The sequence below is a fragment of the Pelodiscus sinensis genome, chromosome 24 (assembly GCF_049634645.1).
Source record: "Pelodiscus sinensis isolate JC-2024 chromosome 24, ASM4963464v1, whole genome shotgun sequence".
Taxonomy (NCBI): Eukaryota; Metazoa; Chordata; order Testudines; family Trionychidae; genus Pelodiscus; species Pelodiscus sinensis.
Window position 1 is genome coordinate 14,791,179 of NC_134734.1, and position 20,838 is coordinate 14,812,016.

At 49.2% G+C, this 20,838-nt stretch overlaps 1 protein-coding gene across 6 annotated transcripts in view; it reads left to right on the forward strand.

The window, feature by feature from the left end:
* The window catches only part of ARHGEF2 (Rho/Rac guanine nucleotide exchange factor 2), a 152,575-nt gene that overhangs the window by 69,188 nt on the left and 62,549 nt on the right, over nucleotides 1–20,838 (forward strand). The window lies entirely within an intron of this gene.

Sequence of the window (20,838 nt, forward strand, 5' to 3'; positions counted from 1 at the left end):
TCTTGGGCAAGTCACAGAGGAGAACAGTTCCCAAAGCACTTCAGAGACTTCCAAGACACAGTTTTCAAATGGGACGGGCACTCAGGAGCCTACGTCTCCCTGAGGGGCAAAGGGAATTTGGCACCAGTCAGTCTTGAAAATGGGAGTTAGGCACCAAAGTCATGGAGGCCAGCGAGTCGCTCTACAGTGACTTCAGCGCCGAGTGCAGTTGGTCCTGGAGCTCGGCTGGGGTCTCTCTGAGCTGCTATCTTATTAAGTGCCTGTTGGGTGGACAAACCAAACACTGCGACCTTTGGAGCACTGAGCTCGCTCTTGAAAGCCTCGCCTTTGATAGCTGGAGGGGGGAGTGATTCCAAGTCGGACTAATAAGAACAGGGGTGACCCAGCCCTGCTTCATGGCTTGGAGGAGGTAGGTGAGTCAGTGGAATGTCTCATGGGGGCCCCGCAGCCCCGTGTTCTGTGTGAAGCCAGCTCCAAAGCGATGGCAGATGGATTTCTTCGTTGCCACATGGACGAGCCCTGTCTCCGACGGATGAGAGCAGCCACCAGGGGTGTGGGATTATCGCAGCAGGGCCGAGAGAGCAGCTGAGAATGCAGCGCTGTTCTGCAAGGCGCTGTACAAACACAGGGCAGGAGATGGTTCCCGCCGTGACACACGTACAGAGTGAGGGATCAGTGTCCTGTCTGACTGGGCGGGAGGGGGTGGTTGTGCTGAGCAGGGACTAGTTAAAAGGAAAGGGGGAGGGATGGAGAGGCACAGGGAGACCTGGGCAGCTGCGTCCATGTATTCTTGGTGTGAAACAGCCCCCACATGCTACATTTGGGTGGAGGGGGGGGCACTGATGGAACATGCCCTGCTGGAGCTGGACTCTCTCAATATGTGAGCTCCCCTCCCATAAGGGGCAGCTGGTCCTGATTCACCCCCTTTCACAGCCCTGGCAGCCTCCCCTCCAAGCAGTAGCCAGACTGTAGACTGCTTAGCTGGGGGGTTCTGGTAGCCTCCCACTCTCAGGAGCCATAGCTTTACCTGTCTATGCGGCATATGGGTCTGGCTTCCTTCGACCTGGGGGTTTGGTGCTGATATTCAGCACCCCTCCCCCCACGTCCTTCCCCCAGATCTGATTGAATCGCAGCCCCTCACCATCTTACACATGCACACTGTTAATGAGTGAGAACCAGAGTGCGGCAGGGTATTGGCCCCAAGCGATGCCAACGGGCTCGTCTCTGTGCCGTGGAGCTCGGCTCGGGGATGCCGGCCCAGCCCAGGAAGTATTTGTAAAGAAGCTGACCCTGGGCTCAGCTGACTTCAGGCCAGGGCTCTGCAATTTGAGTCTGGCCATTCCTTCCCTTCCCCAGGGAGCTGCTGTTCCTAATCCTCTGACACTGAAAAGGAAACTAACCTAGCTGGACCTCCCCCAGCACCACTTCTCTTTCTCTCCTAAGGGGGCCACTTCCTGGCACGTGACATCCCATCATCTCTGTAGCAGGGGCTTTCCACTGACAGCAACTCTTACCGAGCACCAGTCTCGTCTAGGGCCTCCGGTACAACAGGCAACCCCCATGTGTTAGGTTGACGCACCGGGGTTTCCGCTACAGGGTCCAGGAACTGCTGATTTTCCCTTAGACTATTGTAAGATGTAAGGCGGCAGCACCAGGAGCTCCCGACTGAGATCAGGATCCTGTCGTGCTAGGTCCTGGACTCACCCTGAGCAAGAGCCCCAAGAAGTCTACATGGACTAGACAGACAAAGAGTGGGAGGGGAAACTGAGGCACAGAAAGGGGCAGCAGCCTTTCCCAGGGCAGTGGAAAAGCCAGGACTAGACCCACTGGATCCTACATCACAGTTGGGTGTTCTGAGCACTAGATGACACTGCCTCTTCTCGTTAGCTGAGCCAGCTAGGGGCATCTGTGGTGCTCCTAAGAAAACCATCTCTCCCAGCTCTAACCAGGAGGCCACTAGCCCCAAGAAAATTAAACCCTGTGATAGGATCCTTGAACTTCACAGCCATGCCAAGGCAATAGAGCTAGGAAATATGCTTTAGCTACAGAAATTTAATTATCTTTGAGGGCAAGAACAGTCTTTTTGTTCTGTTTGGGTACGTCTAGACTACAGGCTTTTGTCGACAGAAGTTTTGTCGATAGATACTGTCGATAAAGCTTCTGTCGACAAAGAGCGTCTAGACTACATCCAGTTCTATCGACAAAACAAGCCTCTTTGTCGACATGACAGTGTAGACGCAAAGGACAGTGTAGATGCAATAACGCCTTCTGCCGGCAGAACTCTGTCGACAAAAGGCGTTATTCCTCGTAGAATGAGGTTTACAGCCGTTGACAAAACTGTTGAGTCCACTTTTGTCGACAAAACCCTGTAGTCTAGACACATCCTTTGTGTCCTCCTACTTGCTAGCACACTACACTTAATAAGAAGAAGAATGCTGTCTTACTTTCGGTTTGGACGGTTTAATCAAGATTAGAGACCAACCCAAGCAAGAAAGAACCAATGTCAAGTCCTTCTGATTGTGAGCACAGTGTGAGCAACTTCCTAACATGCTGCCTCCCAATTTGTCAGCTGGCTCTGCAGAGACAACCTTCAATATTTAAAGGCTCAGAGCAAAGAAGTAGCAATTACCTGGCTTAGCACACACTGCAGACAAGGCTAAACGGGTCTTTTTCCATCTCAGGGGGCTTGCCTTGGGGAGAGCAGCCAAGCAGGGTGTAGTCCTGAGACACGGCTTGGTAAACATAAGGACAGGGGTTGTTTTTAGGCTGCTCAGAGATGGATTTAGCCCTGTTATCTCCCCAGTGCATGGGCAGTGTAGCCTGGGAAAAGGGGCCAGAGGTCCCTCAGAGGAAATGTCTCTCATACGCCCACTCCTGCAAGCTGCTGCGTCAGTTCCGCCTCCGTCGCTCAGGGGCTCTCGGTTCCTGAGCTCCCAGAGGGCTGATGAGAGTGTGAGGTGGGAGCTGAGGCTAAAACCCTCCAAGGTCATTGCAGCTCGGGTAAGTTCCTCTCCCCTCCGGAGTTTGCCTGAGGGTGAGCGGCCGTGCTGCAGAGCCCTGTCCCGAGTTCCTGCGTCCTCGTCGCTGCTGCCATGTGTTGCTGGGACTTCTAGGGGCCCATCCCCCGGCTCATTGGGCTGCTCGGTGATTCCTTCCAACTCTGCGAGGCTGCAGGGGGAAGCAGCGGGAAGGCGTCGGAGAAGTAGCGGCTCCTGTGGGGTTTAGCCTGGGACCACGCTACAGAAGGAAACCATAACCCAGGATCAGGCCCACCACTCAACTCAGGTCTGAGGGCTTGCTGTGTGGCTGGAGGGGGATTGGGGCGACAGCTGAGCTAACTCTCCTGTGGAGACACACTCAGGGAGGATAGGATAGGAACTGCCGGACTAGTGCTGCCATGGTGGGGCCTAGCCCAATACCTGGACAGCGTCCGGCACCATCTGCTCCAGAGGAAGATGTTACCATGGGAATGAAGAGCCAACCGCCTCACCAGGGCTTCTGGGCAAGTTGGGGAAGAGGCGCAGCGCTGTGCTCCCAGAAGGGGCAGGGACTGTGGTGGAAGGGGTGAGGTTGGGGGCCCTCAAAGCCACCCGGATGATTCTCTCCTCTGCTGCTGGCTGCAAAGTGGGTAGCAGCATCCCCTGCAGGGATGGCCTTCTCCCCTTCCAGCCCCACTGGTAGAGTGCCCGCTCTTGGCACAGCCGCCGCGTGTGGTGATCTCGTTGTGAGAGAGGGGGTCAGCTTTGTCTCTGGGCTAGTGGGTTTCATTAAATCTCCCTTGGCACCGAGCCAACGCTCCCTCCCCCCCCTCCCGTCCCAAAGGGCTCATTCTGGGCTAGTGGTTGGCAGCTGCTGGTGACAAAGCAATGGGCTGTCTAAAGATGAAGTGGTTAATTAATTGAGAGAGGGGGGCTCCCAGGCCCCTAAGCACTTGGGGTTTGGCTTTGGAGATTTAGTCTCCGTGTGAGGCCCTGGTAAAAAATTCAGAAGGATCCTCTCCCGGGTAAAGCTTATGTCTTTCATATGCTTTAATAAATAGCTTATTTTCAAGCCCCTTCTTTAGACACCTCTCCGGGGGTCTTGTTCCTTTCTCGTTGCCTCATCTCTCTCTGCTCCTCGACACCATCTCTGTCAGGTCAGTGCATGTGCCTTCTCCTATGCAGTCCTTCCCGCCTGTTATTTCTTTCCCAACTGCAGCTCGAAAACCTCCCCTCCCTTGATTTTTGGCTCTCCGTTTCTCTCTTGCCTTCTGCTGCTTCTCTTTAGCTCGTAATCCCAGTTGTGGCATTTGTTTGGATGTGCTGACAAAGGGCACTGGCAATTAAGCTTTTCTGTTCCCTGGGAGCGTATCGAAAATAAAATAGCCACTTTGGAGTGTGTGTGGGGGGGGGGGGGGGAGGATAGTGTGTCCTAGTGCTTAGAGCACTGGAGTGGCTTGCAGGAGCGTAGGGGTGGGTAGAGGCTGTCTGCTCCGCTTCTCAGGACAAAGGAAGAGCAGCTGGAAAGAGGGGAATTGAGTTGGCCAAAGTCAGTGGTAAGCTCTGCTGGCCAGTCCTCTCCTCTAACCACGAGGCTCTTCTGACTCTTCTTTAACTACGCAGGTTGCTGCTTTTACTGCCCCCCTTGCATAGTCCCAGCAGCTGGGGAAAGGGGGTTGACTCACTGCAAAGGGGCTGGGTGGGTGGGTGGAAGCACAGCGAGAAAGAGACGTGTGTTTGTGAGTGCGTATCACACCTTACAGTGGGGTCTTGCTGCTCCCATCAATAAATAGGGGAGAATAACTCTTGGTCTGTCAGCACAGACCGCACAGGATTGGTCGATAAGGTATCCTTTTCTTTTACAAGTCTTCTTCTGAATCACTTCATTTATTCAGGGAAAGCAGCATTGCCTAGTGGATGGTGTCCTAGGCTGAGATCTGAGAGACCTGAGTTCTGTTCCCACCTCTGGCCTGCTGGGTGAGCTGTGGCCTGCCTGTGCCTCAGTTTCCCCATCTGTAAAGTGGGGATAATGATACTTCTGTCCTCTGGAAAGCACTGTGAGGTTTATGAATGGGAGATATTGTCTATTTGAGTTACTGGAACAAGCTAGAGTTCCCCCTGAGCCCAAGGAAAAGGAGGTTTTTATTTATTCGTCCATTTTATAGATGAGGAAACTGAGGCACAGAGTGGTGTCAAGGTCTCTCTCAGATTCATTAACAGATCCAGGAGTAGAATCCAGCTTTACAGGCTCCTAGCCCAGTGTCCTACCCACTGCACCCACATAGGAAGGGAAATTGACACTGGTATGAGGTGAGCAGGCCAGGAATGGGAGCCAGGGTCTCCCACTGGGCCATGCAGCCCCTTTCAGCTTCAGGCTCTGCTCCCATGTGATTTGGGAAATAATCTGTCTCTGTTAGCTTGCAAGAGGAAACTCCTTATTTGCGTGGCCTCGCCGTGGAGGAAGGTAAATCTTTTATTAGCTCTCTTGCTGGGAAAGCTCCCCCTCCGGTATGAACAGAGGCCTGAGTGAGTTCACTGCTCTTGTCTAAACACTAATGTTTTTCTTCTGCGTCCAGCCCGGTGCACTTTCCGGCCCCTCTTGTGGGGCAGAATGAATTTATTTTCTGCTGGAGTTTTGTTTGCACAAGGAGTCATGCCCAAAGGGGCTGTTTCTATATAGTAGCACTGTATAATTCCTGGCGTGGTACAGAGTATCTTTCTTTAGCCGTGGTCGGTTTTAGCAGTTATTCATTAAGCCGTGGATGGCTGGCTTTTCCCTTGATGTGCACATGGCCTTGCCTTGGGATCACTTAGCTGCTGGGGGGTGCTGGATGTGACCGTGCCTTTTTATTTTAAAAGTACTTTCTTGGCTTCGGGTCTAACTTGTCCAATTTCTCTGCCCTGGTCTCACCTCCCCCCTGCTTTGTCGCACAGCGGGGAGAAAGAAACTGCTCCCATTCAGAATTCTAACATTGTAGACTTAGAGGCAAGCTCAGTAGTGCTGGAACAATTTTTAGGGTGAGGATGTGGAGCTGTGCCTTCTCCCGCCCACCTTACCCAGTCCATGCCCTTCACCACTCCAGGCTGGGTGATTGCTGGGGATGGCGGCGGAGCCCAGTGCAGCTCAGTGGCCCTGGAGCAGATAACGGAGCCCTGAGGGCGGGCATATGAGACATGCCCCTAGGCACGGTGCTGACAGTCAGGGCCTGGCCCCTGGAGCTCGTGGTTGAGACTGTGGTGTGGGTTGCAAAATCTGAGGGTGCTGCAGCTAGAGATGGGGAACGGGGTACCAGGTACTGGTTAACCAGTACCTGGGAGCAACCCCTCTCCCCATCTGCGGGCCTGCCTGGGATTTTGGAGACCCGGCCTCAAATCTCTGCCTGCAAAACTCTACCCCCTGACCCCCTACAGACCAGCCCTGCTTCCCGCCAGCCAGTTCCTTCCCCCGATCTCCCCCGGAAAGCCCTGCTCCCTGCCAGCCATTCCTCCCTCCCCCCATGATCTCCCCAATCCCCTCCCAGCCAGCCCTGCTTCCCACCAGCTGGTTCCTCTCCCTCCTCCCCCAGTCAGTCCCGCTCCCCCTGGCCCCCTCCCAACCAGCCCTGCTCCCCTCTCCGGGTCCCTCCTCCCTCCCATTCTGAGATTTTTTTTAAAACCCATCTGGTAATCCTAAAGGGAGGATGTACCAGCCCCCTGGATTTCTATAAATACAGCAGACCTTTGATGTGACAGGGTGAGGTCACAGAAGACCCTTTGGGGGTGCTTCCCGGAGTGCTGACAAGCCCCCTGCCACTCACCTTCCTGCTCTCTGGGGCTTCTCACCACCTGATCCTGCTGGGCCAGCTCTGCTGGTCTCCCTTAGCCAATGCCCTGAGCTGAGATCAATGCCCTGCACCCCCCCAGAAGCAGTGCAAACTCTGAACCTCATCCAGCCCAAAGGAAGTGCAGTTTAGGGCCCAGCTTCCTGGGATACCGCTCCCCAAATGGGATGAGAACCCTAATGGAATTATTTAGGTAAGGCCCCTTTGACAATGAAAGGGGGAATGTACGCATGGATTGCTCCCCCAGGTAATAATTATTTACAATGGGCTTGATAGAAAATAAAAGTGATTTTATTAAGTACAAGCAGTAGAATTTAAGTGGTAATAAGTAAGAACAGGCAGAGCAAAGTAGATTACAAACTCAAAATAACAGAAAACACATGCTAATTCTACACTGAAACCTCCGTACAAACTCATTACAGATTCATTATAAACTCACCCTAAGCTGTTTCTTTTCCAGATCAGCCTCCAAACCAGGGAAGTTTCCTTTTCCCCTAGGCCAGGGCCTTTGGTTCATTCCCCTGGGTGTGCCAGCCAAAGACAAAACACTTCTACTTTCCTATTGTTTTTAAAGATTCCCTTTGTGCATGGGAAGTCACCTGGCCCATCCCTACCAATCACTGCTAAGATTTAAGGACAAAAGGCTATTTGCATCTGATTGCCCAGACAGGGAGGCCTCCCAGCAGCGGAATCACCCTTGATGGCTTTCCATTTACGCATTTAAAAACCATAAACTATTCCATACTCCATGGCTGTGTCTAGACTGGCATGATTTTCCGCAAATGCTTTTAACGGAAAAGTTTTTCCGTTAAAAACATTTGTGGAAAAGAGCGTCTAGATTGGCACGGACGCTTTTGCGCAAAAGCACTTTTTGTGGAAAAGCGTCCATGCCAATCTAGACGCGGTTTTGAGCAAGAAAGCCCCGATCACCATTTTCGCCATCGGGGCTTTTTTGCGCAGAACGGTTCTCAGTTGTCTACACTGGCCCTCTTGCACAAAAGCATTTGCGCAAGAGGGCTTTTTCCCGAACAGGAGAGTCATTGTATTTGAAGAAGAACACTGACAATCTTACATGAGATCGTCAGTGTTCTCGCGCAAATTCAAAGCGGCCAGCGTAGACAGTGTCTAAACTTGCCAGTCTAGACGCAGCCCATATGTCTAATTTTACACACAAGAATGATACAAACACCAAAATAAGATAAACAGATCCAGCAGATTCAGACATTAAGATTGATAGGTTACGTGAAGCAATTTGTCCCAAGCATCTTTGAGTTTTGTATGTTTGTGTTTGTAAGTCCATTTCATAAAGCATGGGGGGGGAGGCTCGTCACGCTCGCGATTCTGCATATTTATGGGCGTCTCCTCTCCTATCCTGCAAGGGAGGTGGCAGCTCCTGGCACCTGCGGTGAGTTTTCCAGCCCCCACCGTGACTTCGGGAGCCATGGGGAGCTTCCTGTGAGCGACAGGAGCCACGGCTCCCAATATTCGCAAACGTCATCATTTGCGATGGTGCCACTGCAGGCGGCAAGCGTTTCCTGTAATTTGGGTAAAGTATTGCTGCTCTGAAGTTACTGTTTCATCTCTCAGGAGGGCTATAGGGAATGTGTTTCTGTTGTTTGCTGTGAATCGGGTCATAAAAGCATTGAAACCAGTGGGAACCTTTCCACTGACTCTCTGTATGACCAACCCCAAACATTTGCTTTAAAAAAAACCCCATTGGTTTGGCCTAAAAGGCATGATCTTTGTTTAAAAATTGGGGATTCTTTTCATTTATCTTTGGTTTACGATATGGGGGGGGGGGGGGGGGTTGTTCTGTCTCTTCCCAGGAAGCCCTGAAGACTGGAAAAGTATTATTTTCTTTTGAATCAGAGTTAAAATTCTCCTAGAATCCCATGACTCCAGCAGCTGGGGCTTTAAGGAGAAATATTTATTCCATCACATGGCTTGGATTAAAAGCATGTGTGTTGGCAACCAGGGATTCTAATGGGCTTTTGGAGCAGGCTCTGTCTCCCTTGAAATATATACCTGTTTTTCTTGGTCCTCTGACCCCTTTTTGCATGTACTATAAAGCTTGGCTTCTCATATGCAAACCTGCTGGAGTTAGGGTTTCTCAGAAGCTTCACACCTCACTATTGGTTGGTCAAATGGGCAGAGCCATGTGGTCTATTTGGTTGGTATCAGACCAGTGGAGTTAGTCTGAATTTATAGACTATGGCCCTGTGCACTCAGTTAAGTGACTGACTACCCAGGCAAGTAGTTAGCCTGGATTTCTGTGGGGGTCTGATCCTTAGGTGGTGTTTACCTCTGCTTCTGTCTTCCCCCAGGCCTGCAATAATGAGTTGAGACACCTGCCTTTGATTAGTTAATACTCATTTGGATAAATGCCAAAGTCTAATCTCTCTGAAATCCTCATCTGACCCTTTTATGCATCTTTGATCTTTTCCCCCAGAACTCTTTCATCTTAGTCTGTTAATCTAGATCAGTGGTCCCTAACCATTTGGGGTTGCCGGGCGCCAGGGGGCGTGGCCGTTCGCCCCCCGGGCGCCCGGGGGGGCGGGGCCCCCCCATAGCCGCATTCCGGGGGCCGGCGCTTTCCCCTCAAGCGCCGTGCGCCCGGGGCCAGCGCTGGCGCTCTCTCCCCCCCTCCCTCAAGTGCCGCGCGCCCGGGGCCGGCTCTCTCCCCCTCCCCCACGTGCCGCGGGGGGTCAATCCGCGGCGCCCCCGGGGCCGGCGCTCACCGTGCGCCACGCACCCGGGGCCGGCTCCGGCACCGCGCATGCGCCACGTGCCCGGGACCAGGCCAGCCCTGAGCACTTGGCGGGCGCTGACAAATGCCCCCGCGGGCGCCATGGCGCCCGCGGGCACCGTGTTGGGGACCACGGATCTAGATTCTCCCCACTCCTCCTGCAAACAAAGCATCCTTCCCCCCTCCCCCCGTGCCCTCGCTTTTCAGCTTCTTTTGCAGGTTTGAAAGTAAAATTGCTATTGAAGTAGGTTGAAGGAAAACACTCACAATCTAATTTCTAAATTAGAAGAGCTCTATGAAGCTAGAAGGTTTGCCCTGTCCGCCTTCAGAAACTGGTCCAATAAAAACATGGCTTCACCCACCTTTTCTCTCTCTCTCTCTCTCTCATTTGTAAATGAGCAGTTACATTTGTACTAATAACAACTTGTGTTATCAAACTTTCAAAGAGAGCGTTTTCGAATGGTTAAGAGTAGGGATGTAAAAACCTGTTTAATAGGTTAACCGGTCAAACATATTGATTAACCGATTAAAGAGGAAGGCAGGCAGTGGACTCCGCCTCCTGCTGTTGGGCTGGAGCAGCTCCTGCCCGCTATAGGAAGGGCCTGCTCCAGACTCTGTCCATGGCAGGCCCCCCACAAGGCTGGGGCAGCCCTCTGCCTGCTGTAGGTGAGAAGCTGTTCCAGCTTCCACCAGTTAACCTTAACCGGTAAACCAGCTAACCTTGGGTAAGAGCCTGAGATTTGCCATCAGAACACCTGTGGTCTGTTTCTGTCTCTGCGGCTGCCATGTTGCATGACAGATGTCAAATTATTTCACTCCTCCATGCCTCAGTTGCCTCACGTGTGAAATGGAGTTGTTGAAACTTACTTGCCTTTGTAATCATTGGATGAAAGTGCCACATGGTCTTGTGTGGCTTTCAAAGCACTTTATAAACTTTTAGTTAATCCTCATGAAACAAAAAACAGGACAGTGTAGCACTTTAAAGACCAACAAGATGGTTTATTAGGTGATGAGCTTTCGTGGGCCAGACCCACTTCCTCAGATCAAATAGTGGAAGAAAATTGTCACAACCACATATACCAAAGGATACAATTAAAAAAAATGAACACATATGAAAAGGACAAATCAAATTTCAGAACAGAAGGGGGATGGAGGGGGAGGGAAAGGGGGGGAGGTAAATGTCTGTGAGCTAATGATATTAGGCGTGATAATTGGGGAAGCTATCTTTGTAATGGGTAAGATAATTAGCATATGAAATAAGGGATAAGGGATCTTTCGGAAAAGGCTTTATTTTCCACAAGATCAGCATCTAGACTGGCACTTTTTTCCGGCAAAGCTCCGTGCCGAAAAAAAGCAGCAGCCATTTTTATGCTAGTGAAGCGGGGGGGATTTAAATTCCCGCTTCATTAGCAATTGCGATACATCTAATTTATATCCCTTTTACAAAAAAGGGATGTAGTCTAGACATAGCCCTTATGTATTATCTAGGGAAATAAAATCCCTTTTTATTAGTTAACCGGTTAAACGTTAAGGTTAAGGAACAGCAAAAGATGACGATTCTCAGCTCAGATGGCTGCAAGGTGCCAGAATTTGGGCAACCTCTTTAGAGACTGTCACTTGTTTCCCTACAGATCTCGGCGCGCACGACACATAGAGGTTATCTTTGTAAAGGGCAGAAATCAACACACTGAAGCCTAAGTTCTACCACAGTCTAACAGTTACTGTAGAAGAAGGAGGGGAACCATGTCTCTTGGGTTCTCTTCCCAGCTTTGGCATGGTAAATGTCTTGGCAATGGGGCTTCTGCATTCCATTTCTGACTCTGCCACTGCCTTACCACGTGACTTTAGATAATCACTTCACTCTGCCTTAGTTTCCCCATTCTTCACTAGCAGGATAATCCTAGGGATGTGAATGAGTAACTGGTTACCTGGTAAGCATCACCCTTAATGAGTGAGGTTTCCAATGGGATTATTAACGTGACATATCACCCTTGTCTTAATATTCACTTTGCTACAAACGGGCTCTGCAGATTCTACACGTGAATGATGCAAAACTGGAACAAATCCAGGGCCTTAGTCCTCCCCCAAAAGCTCAGCTCTTCTTCTCTAGTCATGTCACAGAACTGCTTTGCTGATGCCTAAATTACTCTCTTATTTCTCCCCTCCTTTCACTGGCAAGCAAGGAGCAAGTTCTTAGGAAAACCTCTGCCTTTTGTCATGCTTTTTAATCTTTTAGCTTCCTGCTTATGCAGAATCTCTGGTCATCTGAAGAAGTGGGCTGTGCCCACAAAAGCTCATGATACCATCTACATGTTTTGTTAGTCTAGAAAGTGCTACCAGACCATTTGCTTGCTGTTTTTTTTCTGTAACAGACTAACTCGGCTACCCCCTGAAGCTCCCAAGCAGGCAGTTAATCAGAAGCTGTATTAACTAACACTAACTATCCTTGAATGTAACCAACCTTTGTCTGGTTGAACAGCTGCAGTTTTCCCCCTTGGACTGCCAAACAGGAAGTCATGTTCCCTAAGGGTTAGAACAAGGGGGAGGGGGGCAATCTGGGAGTTGGGGCTCTTAGGTTCTATTCATTGCAGTGCCACTGACTCCGCTGGTGACTTAGGGTAAGTGTAGTGTCCTGCATTGAGCTATATCTTCCCTATAATTGGGATTGTGTTAAGTACGTAACTGGGAGTAACTGGGCTAGCTTAATGTGCGTCTCACTATGCTAATGGCAGAAAGAAGCAATGTCTCCCCTCCACAGTTGATTGTGAGCAATCCTGTTTAGATCAGGGGACCCACAAGCAGCTGATGTGATGCTAAACAAGACGATCCCAGTATATTGCAGATTGCAGAGTCATGTTACCTAGCACAAGTCCTCCAGGGCCTTGTTCTCAGAGTTAATTTTGAAAGTGGAGGTAAACCCGATGGGCCTGGGTGGCCCTCTTCATGCTGTAAACCTGACATTGCAGGGTTCTCATAAATAGCTCATAATGTGCTTTGAAAAGTCATGCATTGTGTAACTAACCAACTCCCCATCCGCCTTTCTCGCTTTGCTAACCTCAAGCATTCCAAACTCCTGAGTTGAGAACCTCGAAGTCATGAGACTTTTTAAAGAAAAATGTGATCTTAAAGAAGAGGGTTGTTGTTTTGTTTTGTTTTGTTTTGTTTTGTCTTCAGGATCACATTTTCAAGCTTTTCTTGAGACCTTTACTAAGTGATTTATGTTTTAAATGAAAACCAAGATTCTCTCTTGACTCCAGGAACTGGGGCTTTAAGAAAAGAAACCATCAAATATCACAAAACCTCATGGTAAAACTCTTGGCCAACAGGCAACACATAAACGTAGCTCCACTCTACTTCCTTGCATAACCAGAATTCTCTCCACAGTCCCGAGAAAACAGTTCTAGGAGTGCTAGATCAGCAATGCAAGACACTTAAGCACTGGAATAAATTGCCTAGGGAGGTTGCAGAGTCTCCATCACTGGAGATATTTAAGAGCAGGTTAGATGGACGCCTGTCAGTGTTGATCTAGATCCGGGTGGGGAACCTTTTTTGCATCGGAGGCTGGTGACCCAGAGAAAAATCAGTTGAGGGACACAAGTGAGAAGCAAAAAAAAAAAAAAAAAAAAAAGCCAACCCTCCCTGAAGTGGCTCCCAACTGTGAAGGAAACATTCTCCACATTCCTCTTGCACACCAGAGCCTTGAGACCCCTAGGCTAGTAGATTTTGTGTCCTCCAGCCCTGTGGCGGACTGGCGGGAGGGGGGGGGGAGACAGAGCTTTTCGGGGCCGGAACCAGGCAAGTTGGGCCTTAGGTTCCCCAAACCTGATCTAGATGGTGCCATGAGGGCAGGGGACTGGACTTGATGACCTCTCGAGGTTCCTTCCAGTTTTAGGATTCTGTGATTCTATAGGTCTGTGAGGAGGTGGATATACCCCACACTAGAGGGAGGGGGGTGAAAGGCCTATGGGCGGAGAAAGCTCTGCCCCATTTAACCAACTGGGCATGCTCCCAGTGCGGAGACTAGATAAAAGGCCTGGGTACAGGACAGTCAGGGGGAATGGCAAGAAGGGAGGGAGCTCAGGCCGGAATCCCTGAGCTATCCTGGTCATCGCAGCAACCCCGGCCGCGACTGCAGCAGCTGCCACTGGAGCAGCAGCCCTGGCCGCAGCCACTGCCAACCCAGGAGCAACAGCATGAGAAGCAGCCTCCGCTACCACAAACTCCCCAGAGCAGCTCCCCATCACTGCTGCGTCAGCCGCAGCCCCAGAGACTGCCCCAACCCCGGTGGGAGGCCAGCCACGAGGGTCGAGTACACCGAGCAACACTCCGAGGACCGAGCTGCGTACCTGACACCGTAGGAAGTGGCCCAGGGCAAAGGATTATCCTTCCGGGATCTCAGCACGTTTCGGGGGGAGTCCCCGCTGAGCTGGCGGCAGTGCAGTCTGCTGCCAACAGGGCCCTGGGTTGGAACCCGGTGGAACGGGAGAGCCCGGGTCCCCCTACCTTCCCACCAATTGGTGCTCGGCTCTCTAACAGCCAGGGAAAGCCCACCAGTGACTTAGGCCTCTAGGCCAGAGTGTGTTTGTGACTAGGCCCAGAGGGGCCGTATTTGCCCTGATAGAGGGAGTTGAACTTTGTGACTAAGCCCACAAGGGCCATATTTGCCCTGACAAAGGGAGGTGAACTTTGGGACTAATCCCTTTGGGTGAGGGGCTTACCCCACGACAGAGGGCCTATCCCACGACAAGGTCTTTCATAAACTCATTTTTCCTCAAATTTGTCTCCCTATCAGAGATGCGGATCAAGAAGTAATCTATTTTTTTCTTTTCCTTTTCATGAAGCCACTCTGGGGTCTAACTGTTCTGAGAGCCTTCATGGTTTGGAGCTACATTATGAGCATCCATTTAATTTTCACACACTGTCTTGCTCAACAAGTGAAGTGCATTCTAGGTGATAGGGCAGGAGCACAGGATGCTTTTCTTTTTGGTCTTCTTTCAAAAATATCTGGTATCAGCCACTGTCAGAGACAGGATACCAGATGTGATGACCCAGGAATTGGTATGCAGTTAAGGATGGATGTGGGGAAGTGAAGCAAACTCCTGCATTGGGGTTTTTTGGTCCATACCAATAAACCTACAAAGCACCTGCATTTGACCTTGATGGGATGTCTCTTGGAATCCCCCATCTAACGTAACTCTTCTGGGAGCCTACAGAACATGACCACTTCAACCTTGTGTTGGAATAAAGTAGGATCTTAGCACTTTGCTCCCAGAAGTATTATGGGCACTGCTTGAAAATCCTCAACCCTGGTATTCTGTGGGTAAACCAATGTAAGGCTGCAAATATCAAAGATGCCAATGACCGGGTTGCTTGCGGAGAAAAAGGATAGCTGTCGGCCATATTGTTCTGTGACCCCTCACTTCCAGTCTTGGGGGGGCTTAGGGGTTTTTCTTAATGGGAACTGCTGCGTGCTGTGCCTGCTTCAAAATCTGGCTTTAACTGGAGGTGCTGTGGCATGGGGGATGCTTGACTCTGTATGCCGCTTGCCACCTACCCCATCTCTGTCCAAGTTGCTGTCTCACTCAGACCTTGATCAATGCATTGTGTTCTTTTCTGCCAAAGTGGAGGTCTGCGTGTCTGGCAGGCTATAACAGGGTGCGTGTGTCTTCTCTTTGTTCATGAGCCAAGTATAATTATAGCGTGCTCGGGAAGGCCAGCTTAGCATCTCTGTAATTCTGGTGGCGGCTACACTAGGGCTTATTTTGCAAGCAGAACGCCAAATCCCTCTGGGGCTGTAAAGTTCAGTTCTTGTTCTTAAGCAGGGCTGGTCCAATTCTTTGGCAGGAACAGTGCTCTTCTTTTGATCTAGCCACGTTTTAAAGTAACATCATTTGGAGACTTGTTACCCTAATCCGTATGGAGGAATCAAGTCCCATGGTTTGGCCAAGCTGCCAGGCTGAATCGTTTGTTGAAGGAGGTAGTTTTTAGGGTGGTGTGTTTGTGCAGTTAAATAAACTCCGAAAGTCACCCCTCTTCAATCTTCCTCCTTTTTGCTGTTACTTAAAATCCGCTTTTATCTTGCCTTTGTAAACATTCCTCAGCAGGACCACCCGGGTCTAATGCTCTTGCAGAATGTTACTCTTTGGTGTGATGTTTAGAGTCCGAAATGGAGGATTTGGGTCTCCTAAGGGACATTTGATATGTGCCACTAACACAACAACTTGCTGGGGAAGGAAGGGTATCGTTTACTCTGTTGGTAAAATAACTATGGAAGATCATCCCCAAATCAGTGCAAAAGTCTGATAAATAGTTGGAAAATGGGTCATAATTCATCATTTAATTTTTTCTAAGAAGCAGAGGTTGTTCATAGCTAGAGGTTGTTCATAAGAACAGCCAGACTGGGTCAGACCAAAGGTCCATCTAGCCCAGTATCCTGTCTGCCGACAGTGGCCAATGCTAGGTACCCCAGAGGAAATGAACAGAAGAGGGAATCACCAAGTGATCCCTCCCCTGTCACTGAGTCCCAGCTTCTGGCAAACAGAGGCTAGGGACACCATCCCTGTCCCATCCTGTCTAATAGCAGTTGATGATTTATCTAGTTCTTTTTTTGGATCCTGTTAAAGTCCTGGCCTTCACAACCTCCTCTGGCAAGGAGTTCCATAGGTTCAGTTGCACAGGTGTCAGTTGAGAGAAATTAACAAGTTTTGATTCTTTCCTCTCAAAAAAATATCCAGCCATCTCACAGGTAAAAGAAATCACTGTATGTCAGCAGATTATGTGTCCTTGCCTACAGACAGCCCATCAACCTGAAGCAAATTCTCACCAGCAACTATACACCACCCCACTGTAACTCTAACTCAGGAACCAATCCCTGCAACAAACCTTGGTGCCAACTCTGCCCACATATCTACACCGGCGACACCATCACAGGACCTAACCACATCAGCCACACCATTACAGACTCATTCACCTGCACATCTACCAATGTAATATACGCCATCATGTGCCAGCAATGCCCCTTTGCCATATACATCGGCCAAACTGGACAGTCCATACATAAAAGAATCAACGGACACAAATCAGATATCAGGAATGGTAACATAAAACAACCTGTAGAACACTTTAATCTCTCTGGACACACAGTAGCAGATTTAAAAGTAGCCATCCTGCAGCAAAAAAAACTTCAAAAACAGACTTCAAAGAGAAACTGCAGGGCTTTACAATTCATTTGCAAATTTGACACTATCAATTTAGGATTAAACAAAGACTGTGAATGGCTAGCCAACTACAAAAGTAGTTTCTCGTCTCTTGGGGTATGTCTAGACTACATGGCTCTGTCGACAGAGCCATGTAAACTAGTTTACCCGACATAGTCAATGAAGCGGGGATTTAAATAATAATTAAATAATTATTTAAATCCCCGCTTCATTAACTATGTCGGGTAAACTAGTTTACATGGCTCTGTCGACGGAGCCATGTAGTCTAGACATACCCTTGGTGTTCACACCTCCACATCAGCTACTAGAAGTGGGCTGCATCCTCCTTCACTGAATTGACCTCGCTATCTCTGGCCTTCCTCTTGATTGGTACTCTTTTCTTTTCATGTGCCTGTATATTTACACTTGCCTCTGGAATTTCCACTACATCCATCTGACGAAGTGGGTCTTTGCCCACGAAAGCTTATGCTCCAATAAATCTGTTAGTCTATAAGGTGCCACAGGACTTCTCATTGTTTAAGAGGTTATTGCTACTTGAATGCTAGAGCACAGAAGGTTGCGAACCTCAAGCCATCGAAAATCACATCGGCCCGCCCAGAAATAAGACTGATTTAAAAGTCACCTGTTTGAAAGGAAATTCAGAAATGTTGAGACCCTTTTTATTTTCCTTCAGCTTCTCAAGCTTTTCTTTCCCGCCGTGAAGGCTAGAAATTAGGATAATGATATTGACTTCCTTTGTAAAGCACTTTCAGATCTGCTGTGCGATCCCTAGTTAGGTGTTTGTTTTTTAAATGAAAGTGGAGATTTTCAGACAGTAGACGCTCAAGAGTTACGAAGGGTATGGAGCCTCAGAACTCTGTTCAGAGTTACAAACAGTTCAGAGTGTTATGGTCATTCTTAAGTTGATAATTGATTTTGAAGCTTTACAATGCCGAAGAAAAACGCTGCTGTCCCTTTTATATTTTAGTAGCTTATATTTAATACAGGACTATACTCAGGCCTGCCGACTAAGGGGGAGGTGGTAAAGGGGGCAACTGCTTCAGGGCCAGTGATTCAAAGTGTTCCAGGGCTCTGGCCCTTTAAATCGCTGCCAGAGTCCTGTGCAGCACGCTGCAGAATGCCAGGAAGTGCACTCTGTATTGTGTTTGGGGTAAGGATGTTAAGGACCAGTCAGTAGACTAGTCGACTCCCTGCCCTCCTTGCTACCTCTATCAGATACAGGCAGCAAAGGGGGGTAAAAGGGGTATTTCAAAGCAGCAGTGCCGCACAGCTGAGCCCCGAGATGGCATTTCAAAGGGGCAGATGTTCTGGGGAAATGCCATGTGGAACCCAAGTGGTGTTTCAAAGGGGCAGCCGCCGCACAGCTGAGCCCACAGCGGAATCCCCAGCTGCCCCTGGGTTCTGGGGAAATTCCATGCAGAGCCCAAGATCAGTCAACTCGGAGTCCCCCGCTGACCCTGGGCTCCATGAGGGTTCTGTGGCTTTAAAATGCACAAGAGCCCCCACTGGGGAATCTTGTACATTTCCAAGCAGGCACTCCTGTGTGCAGCCTGAAGTCAGCAGGACTGCCTGCTGGCCCCAGCTGCACAGGAGTTCCGCACTCCTCCTTTGAAATGTACACGAGCCCCAGTGGCAGCTCTTGTACGTTTCAAAGGAGGAATGTGGAAGTGCCTATCGACTAGTAGAGTAGTTGATGGAAAATCCATTGACTACTCAACTAGTCAGTTAACTGCAATTTAACATCCTTAAGTTGGGGGAGGACGGAGGCATTGTCTGGGTGATGCTGAGGGCTGGCTCATGTTTAGATATTTAAATATTAAACATAATATTTAACTGGTTAACTTTTTAATCAGAATTTTACATCTCTAGTTGTCATGCCTCTGTTTACCCTACCTGTAAAAATATAAATGGGCAACACAGGGTGAATTTTAAAAAGCATTGCTTGTGGAACATGTTCTGGTTCTTTTAGATAAAAACCATTTTAAATAGGCAAAGAGTTCATGTGTCTGCCCAGGCAATTGCATGAAATCTCAAACAATATAATGTATCCAGTGGAAATTACCTCTCCAGGAACACAGCTTTGACCTTCCACTTCTAATAATCTAGGATGGATTCTCAAGCTGAGTCAGTTGTACATCGGCATTGTCTAACTTTAAGATTGTTTCTCAGAAGCAATTACGTGGCTACCCGTTTCCTTTCCAGAATCCATGAGAACTTAAATTTCCTTTTGTAAGAGGTTCTGGGAGTTGGCTTTTAAACAATGTGACAATATTATTTATACCTCAGAGTGCTTCACAAAGGGGTAGCATTACTCCCCTTTTTACAGGTGGGGAAACTGAGGCACGCAGCGAGGAAGTGGCTTTCTTGACATCAGCCAGCAGAGTCCTTAGTGCCACTTGGGCTTTGTGAAGTAGATACCTTATGTGAATTGGAAATAAGGCCTCTGGTTTATCAAGAGAGAGATCTGAAAGGCTAGCCCTGGGCAGATATACTCAGAGGTCTTTGACAGTAGAAACCACAGGTGAGAGCATCCCTTCAGCTAAGGATCCAGGAGAACCCTGCCTTCTAGTCTGCAGCTGCAGGCTGTGTTGATTGTTAAAAAGGAGTGGCAATGCTGATAGAGATCAGAACAGGTGCTTTTTGTCTTGCTCTTCTTGGCTTCTTTTTTTCTTAAAGTAATTCATTTCTCATGGAGACTGGACTGGACTGGATGCTATCCTTGGCTCTGACACTAACTTGGTTTTTGGCTTTGGGTGAGTCATTTTCCTGCTCTGTGCCTCAGTTTCCTCAGGGAACTGTTTGGTGTGGTTTGTACACAGAGGTATGTTTTAAAATCTCAGTCTCTGTTCATCCTCGGAAGTGGGTTTTTGCCTACGAAAGCTCATGCTACTATATATATTTTTGTTAGTCTCTAAGGTGCTACAGGACTACTAGTTGTTGTTTTTTTAACAGGTATGTGTTAAAGTATGTCTGTGGTATATGTTGTGAGTTAATAACTAATGTACCAGTAGATGGCGATCAGGAACATCCTGGATTTTTGTAGGACCCAGAGAGCTTCCTGATTTACAATGTAAATAGCTTCTATGGGCAGTTCTTAACACCTGCTCCAGTGAGTCTTAATCTCTGTTGCTGCTAAACTAACAGAAATCATGGGCTTCCTGAGGTACATGCTGCTAGAATGCAACATGCCCTGCAAACCAGCCTTATCTGTCTCCTGCGAGTTTCCTCTCCTCAGGTGGATTGGAAGCAACCTGGTGGGAAGAGACCTTTTGCTTTGGTGCGTTCATACAGAACCTTGCACCACTGGGCCCTGCCTGCTCTGTGATGGGGGCTTCTCTTAGGCATTACTGTGAGAAGAATATTTTCTAACCCACTTCACAGCTGGGGAAGCAGCTTGCTCTAAGGTCACACAGGGTGTGGCAGAGAAGACCTGGGCCTGCACCCTGGTCTATCTCCCCAAGTCTATTAAAGCCTGTGTATGTGTATCCTCTCTTCCCTCCTTAGCACCAGCCTCTGCTACAACTTCCTAGGCTATTGTCCTGAGTGACTGTTGTTCCAGCAGGGAGGCAGGAAATCCCCGCTGAGCAGTGAATCTCTCCTTTGGAGAGAGTATTGCAGGCTTGCCTTTGAATTCCATCAACTGCTGATCTGCCCTTTGCTCCCAGGTTGCAACCTTTCCTCTGCCTCCTTCCCTCCATTACCCAGTTTAAATCAGTCTGTGGGGGAGGGGTTGGAGTATTCCAGGATTGATCTTGGGCAGAGTTTTCTGCCTGTGTTTAAAAACAGGCCTGTTTGAGGAGTTTGCCCTGGTTCAGTTTCTGGTTTGTGTACAGCTGCAGCTAGATAATATTTTCCTTGCGGTGGCAAGAGGCTGCTGTTGTGTTCCGCCCCAGAAGGAATTGCACTTCTGCCAGCTGTGAAAGGTGAACAATTCGCTCCTTATCGGTCTCCAAGAGTTTTCCAAACTGTGCTATTTGCAGGTGCGATTTCAGGTGTGCACCTATCTTTTTTTTTTGTTAGGCCTAACCCTTTCTCTGCTCTACACTTGGCTGGTAAATGAGTGGAGAGAGGGGAGG